The sequence below is a fragment of the Grammomys surdaster genome, unplaced genomic scaffold, assembly GCF_004785775.1.
Source record: "Grammomys surdaster isolate TR1022 unplaced genomic scaffold, NIH_TR_1.0 341, whole genome shotgun sequence".
In the NCBI taxonomy this organism is placed as follows: domain Eukaryota; kingdom Metazoa; phylum Chordata; class Mammalia; order Rodentia; family Muridae; genus Grammomys; species Grammomys surdaster.
The window spans coordinates 362,340-368,339 of NW_021604760.1; positions in this window are offsets into that span (position 1 = coordinate 362,340).

Genomic DNA, 6,000 nt, shown 5'->3' on the forward strand with positions numbered 1-6,000 from the left:
CCGGTTCTGATCTTTACATTAAAATTACCTTTCCTGAAAAATCCTCATTTACCTGTCTTATCAGGAACCATATTTAGAAACTTAAAATTTTCTTTCTCAATCCTGAAGACACCTGTCCACATGACTCTCCTCTGTGGTCTCTCTCTCTCTCTCTCTCTCTCTTTTTTTTTTTTTTTTTTGGTTTTTCAAGACAGGGTTTCTCTGTGTAGCCCTGGCTGTCCTGGAACTCACTCTGTAGACCAGGCTAGCCTTGAACTCTGGAACTCAGAAATCCGCCTGCCTCTGCCTCCCAAGTGCTGGGATTAAAGTCGTGCGCCACCACCGCCCAGCTCCTCTGTGGTGTCTTGTGTCATCTTTCTCCTCTCTAATCTGCATGGCTATATCAATTTCTTTCCTCATATACACTGGACAGTGTCTGAAGCCACAGGCTTTGTGTCCTCTTGGTGAGATACAAGTCTTGGCTTTTGTTTCTCAGTGTCCAGAGACACTGAACAACTTTCACCCAGAACATCTTTAGATTTAGATTATATAAAATTCTAGCAGAAAAAAAAAATCTTAGCGCTTCAATTAAGTTATGTAAGAAGTGCTAACTGCTAAATTTTTTTCTAAGATTCATTTTAGGGGCTGGGGAGATAGATCAGTCTGTGAGGTGCCTCTGGTGCAAGCATGAAGATTTCAGTTCAGTTCCAGCACTCATGTAAATGTATTTATATGAAGGGGTATTCTCAAAACTGACTCGTATGAATTAAAATGTTCATCTCGTATGAATCAAAATGTTCATCATCTCTGAAAAACCCCAAAGGTGGTCGATGTTACATAATAACATCTGTCCCCCAAGATTTGTCTGGTCCCCCAAGAAAGTTCTTTTCCCAAGATCATGCATTTAGCCAAAAAGCACCATTTTCTCAGGGGCTTAAAGAAAGTTTCTGCTTGCTAAGGGAGAGTCATTCTCCTTTTCTCTAGCAAGAAGGACACATTTGATCCGTTAATATATGACTAAGACGCCCATTAACTTGTTAAAATCAAAGCTATCATCTAGGCTCCTTCAGTCCCCGCTGACAAGCCCCACCCTGGCTTACCAGCCCCCACTCTCCCATTCCCATTCAGCTGGAAATCTGTCCACTGTCTTAGCTTTCTCTTTCCACCCACAGAACAGCCATTTTGGTTTCGTTATGGACCCATTTTCATTCAGTTCTGAGCTATCAAATATTCGGAAAATATTCAATTCTTTGATTGGTTGGTTGGCTGTTTGTTTGTTTTTGAAACTTAGGCTCAAGTAGTCTAAGCTAACCCTGAACTCCAGATATAGCCCAAGATGATCTTAAGTTCCTGATCCTTCTACATCTACCTCCTAAGTGCTGGGAGTCTGGGCATGTGTGCCCATCTCTCAGCAAGATTTAATTCTTTGTCTGTTTGTTTGTTTGTTTGTTTGGGGAAGTTGTTGGTTTAGTTTTTGGAGACAAGATTCCTCTATTATGTAGCTCTGGCTGTCCTAGAACTCACTATGTAGATCATACTGGCCTAGAACTGACAGAGATCCACCTCCCTTTACATCCTGAGTACTGGGATTAAAGTCATGTACCACCACACCCAGCCAAGATTTAATTCTTTATGGAAAATTAAACAATCATGTCCATCTGGTTAGTATGCAGATTTTATCTCATTTTAATAGATTATAAAATTATATGTATACCAAAATCATTTTAAAATTAATATCTCTTATTATCCATTACCATCCAATGTTCGATTTGTATGCCTAATATATGGGGGTCATGAGTGGAAAACATTTAAGCATTCCCGGTTAAGGTGAGATACTACTTGATTACAAACTAATTCTGCCACATTTGTTCATTTAATAATGCACACGGAGGCCCTGTAGCAGCAGCCACTGAGCCAACCCTGAGGACAGGCAGGTAGTCAGGAGTTCCTGTGCCAGATGTGGAGAGACACAGTTGTAATCCCAGCCCTCAGAGGCAGAAGGACCCAGAGTTTGAGGCCACCCTATGCTATGTAAGGGGCTCCAGACCTGCTGGAGCTATGTAGCAAGATTCTGTCTTAATAACTTAAGATTCAAGGAATCTAAAATCAGAAAAAGTTTAAATACATCTGTCAGGATGTTTTTCAGTCAAAGTAAAAGAGGATAATTTCAGTTTGGTTTGGTTTTGAGGCAGAGTTTCATATAGTCCAAGCTGGCCTCAAACTTACTATGTATGGAAGGATGGCCTTGAACTCTTGATCCTCCTGACTCAGCCTCCCAAGTGCTTAGATTACATGCATGTTCCATGCCCCAGCCAGTCAATGAATGTAGAGTAAGGGCATTTGACTCAATAAAAACTATAAACATAAATCATCTCATCTTTATTGGTTGACACTATTCATTTAGTTCAATGGTCCCGAATCTAGAAAAGTACTAGAATCACCTGGGCTGTGTTTTGATGAATTGTTTCCCAAAGGTCATAATGTAAAAGCCTGCTCCACATGGTGGGAGGTACTTGGAGGTGCTGTGAATATTTAAGAGATGCCTTCTGGAAGGTTCTTAGGTCACTGGAAGCCAGACATTCAAAAAGGATTTATCTGTCTGTTTCTGTTTCTCTCCCCATCTCCCTCTTCCTTCCATCCCCAAATTCACATTACCATCTACAATTACCTGATATTACATTTGAATCTCCAGAGCTATAGGTTAACATAAACCTCTTCTTACTTCATAAGTAGCCAATGTCTGTTATTTCATTACAGTAGCACAAAGCTGACTGTTACACAGATCAGCTGTCAAAATGTTCAAGGAGTTCAATTCCCAAAAACCATTTGGTGCCTCACAACCATCTGTAATGGGATCTGATGCCCTCTCCTGGTGTATCTGAAGACAGGTACAGTGTACTCATACATAAAATAAATAAATCTTTAAAAAAAACAAACAACAACAAAGAAAGCAAGCAGAACGCCTGCTTATATGTCCCATCGACTTTGAGGCAGATTGCCCCTCATGTGCAGGGCTTCTCTGGCTTCCTTCCAGAAGGCTTCACTGGTCATTTTGTTACAAGAGTTAGGGTCAGAACCTCTGCCCCGGGCAGCCCAACAAGCTGGGTTCAGCCACTTGTCCTCAGTAACCCAATAAAAAGAGTGGAAAAGAAACTAATGTTGAAAAAAAGGACCGGGGAGATTTATTCAATGTGAATGCATTAGGAAGAGGAACAATGGGGAATCCTGACACATGGTTTAGATTTAAGAAGAAGGCAAGAGCTATGTGTAAGTAAGCAGCCATGGCTGCTGTAGGGTATTCACTAGAGAAGACTGCTCAGACATGGGTCTAAGCCAGCCGACAACTACAATGGGTGTTTGGGATCCCAGTATAGCCCCGAGCTTTTCTCAGAGTGGTTTTTTTAAGCACAAAAACCACGTTCTGAGTTGACACAGTTCAGTTAACAAGAACAGTTAGACAGAAGCAGGATTACAGATGCCAAAAAGCAAGGTTAGTACACTCAGAGACATTCCCAGAACTATGGACTTTGATGGATTAGGTCTTTGCTTTCATTTTTGGCAGATGGTGCTGTCCACATGCTGAGTTTTACAGCCTAAATGGCATTTCCATCATGGAATCAGTTACGCTAAGGTCTAGAGGCCCGCTAAGGTCTGGTGCTCTGTTACAGTGATCAAGATGTGGTTCTGCCCATCTCTGACCCATCATGTCAGCTCTACTGTCCAGTAAGGTGCTCTGACAAGTCCAAATCGTTTTGAACCAGAAGTTTCCCTTCTGGCTGGCCCAGGCATAAGGCTTCTTTCACAGGATGAGATTCCTGGGGGAATTTAAATGTCTTGCTGTCTATTGTTCCGATAATCTAATAGTCAAAGGGAAGTACACAACTCCCTCTGTAGCTTATGTTCATTCCTGCCAAGCAGGCCCCTTACAGTATCAGAGGTCTCAAAGGGACAGAAACTGGTCTGTGCAGAGTTCACCCTTGAGATAATCTGTGGTCAGGAGTCTTGCAAAATGTATTCTAATTTATTTCTTTTTAAAAAAGATTTATTTATTTTTCATTTATATGAGTACACACACCGCAGCTATCTTCAGATACACACTAGAAGAGTGCATCGAATCATATTACTGATGGTTCTGAGCCACCATGTGGTTGCTGGGAATTGAACTCAGGACCTCTGTCAGAGCAGTCAGTGCTCTTAACCACTGAGCCATCCCTCCAGCCCTCTAATTTATTTCTAAACTGTGGAGAGCCTTTGGGGCTGCTTGGCAGGAATCTGACATTGGCCAAGGACAAGGAAGTGGGCTTTAGGCAGGATTCTGACTTTGGTCCATGACAAGGAAGTAAGTTCAGACAGGAGTCTAATTTTAGGCTAAAACAGAGAAGTAACTTCAGTCAGGAATCCAAGTCTTAGGCTAAAACAAAGAAGTAGGCCTCAGGCTTGAATATGACTGTGGGCTAGGACAGGGAAGTAGGCTCAGATACCTTGTCATCCAGATGAGCCCTTAGAAACAGCAAGAGTGATCACAGGACTCTGTATATTGCCTTGTTTGTTCCTTGACTGTTTGTTTCTATTGTATTGTTGGTTCCTCAACCTAGAACTGACCTAAATTCTTGCATGTAATTAAAAGGGTTTAAAAGAAAAGTTGAATTAAACAAACCTGCCTTCAGCCTCAGAACTGGCTGGGGTCACACAGCAATTTTGTCTAATCGGCTCTTTTCTTTTAATCCTCACCCCTGCCCTGGAGAACCCATTGACTGACTGAGAGGGCTTGGTCATTAAGCCCTCTAATTAAAAAAAATAATAACTTTAAAGATCCAGACATGGTAGGGCATACCTTCAATCCCAGTACTTAGGGGGCAAAGGCAGGCCGATCTCTGTGAGTTCTAGACCAGCTGTTTTACATATCATGTTCAGAGCCGGCCAGGGATATAAACGAAGTGAGACACAGTCTTTAAAGTACAAAGATTTAATAAATTAAAAACGTGGCCCGGGCTACAGAATGAGTTCAAAATAAGTCTGAGTAAAATCCTGTCTCCAAAAAGTAGAAGCACTGTGAGCTGGGGACAGCACTGGGGTGCCACCTAGCATGGGAGATTCCAAAGCTTCTAGACTTACTTTGGGGAAAACAAAATATAAGAACCAGCCAAGCAGGGTGTCACAACTTGTGATCCTAGCACTTGGAAGGTGAAGGAGCATGGTCATCTGGAACTTCACAAAGAGTTGTAACAAGGATCAATCAAACAAACAAATTACTACCCAATGACAAAAAGAACTCTACTCCATACCAACAGAGTCAGTAGAATATGGGAAATGTTCTTGAGAAGAAATCTCATGAAGAAGTCTATTCAGCTTGGCTTCAGACACAGCGGCCTGATGTCCAATGGGACAGAGGGCAATAATTCTTATTTGCCTGATGTAATTGTCATCTCCCAGGCTTACTGTCTCAGTCTGCTAACCTAGGCCTAGTCCTAGAAGCTTCTGTAGCCTCCTTACAATCTTATCTAGGCCTAGAACATTTTCAACCTCTGAGACTTACTGATTAAGCTCACCCTTTCTAATTCTTTCTGAACTCTGTTTGGCTGGTTCAATTCAATTCAGCTCTTCATTCTCTGGCACATCCTCTCTTCACCTGTGTCTAGCTTATTCTCTCTTCAAACTGTCTCTGTAAAACTCCCAGTAAAACTGCCTCCCCCTCCTCCCCGTCCTCCCCCTCTTCTCCTCCTTCTCCTCCTTCCCCTCTTCTTCCTCCTCTTCTCTTCCTCCTTCTTCATTCTCTCTCTCTCTCTCTACCTCACCTGTGTCTAGCTTATTCTCTCTTCAAACTGTCTCTGTAAAACTCCCAGTAAAACTGCCTCCCCCTCCTCCCCGTCCTCCCCCTCTTCTCCTCCTTCTCCTCCTTCCCCTCTTCTTCCTCCTCTTCTCTTCCTCCTTCTTCATTCTCTCTCTCTCTCTCTCCCTCTCCCTCTCCCTCTCCCTCTCCCTCTCCCTCTCCCTCTCCCCCTCCCTCCCTCCCTCCCTCCC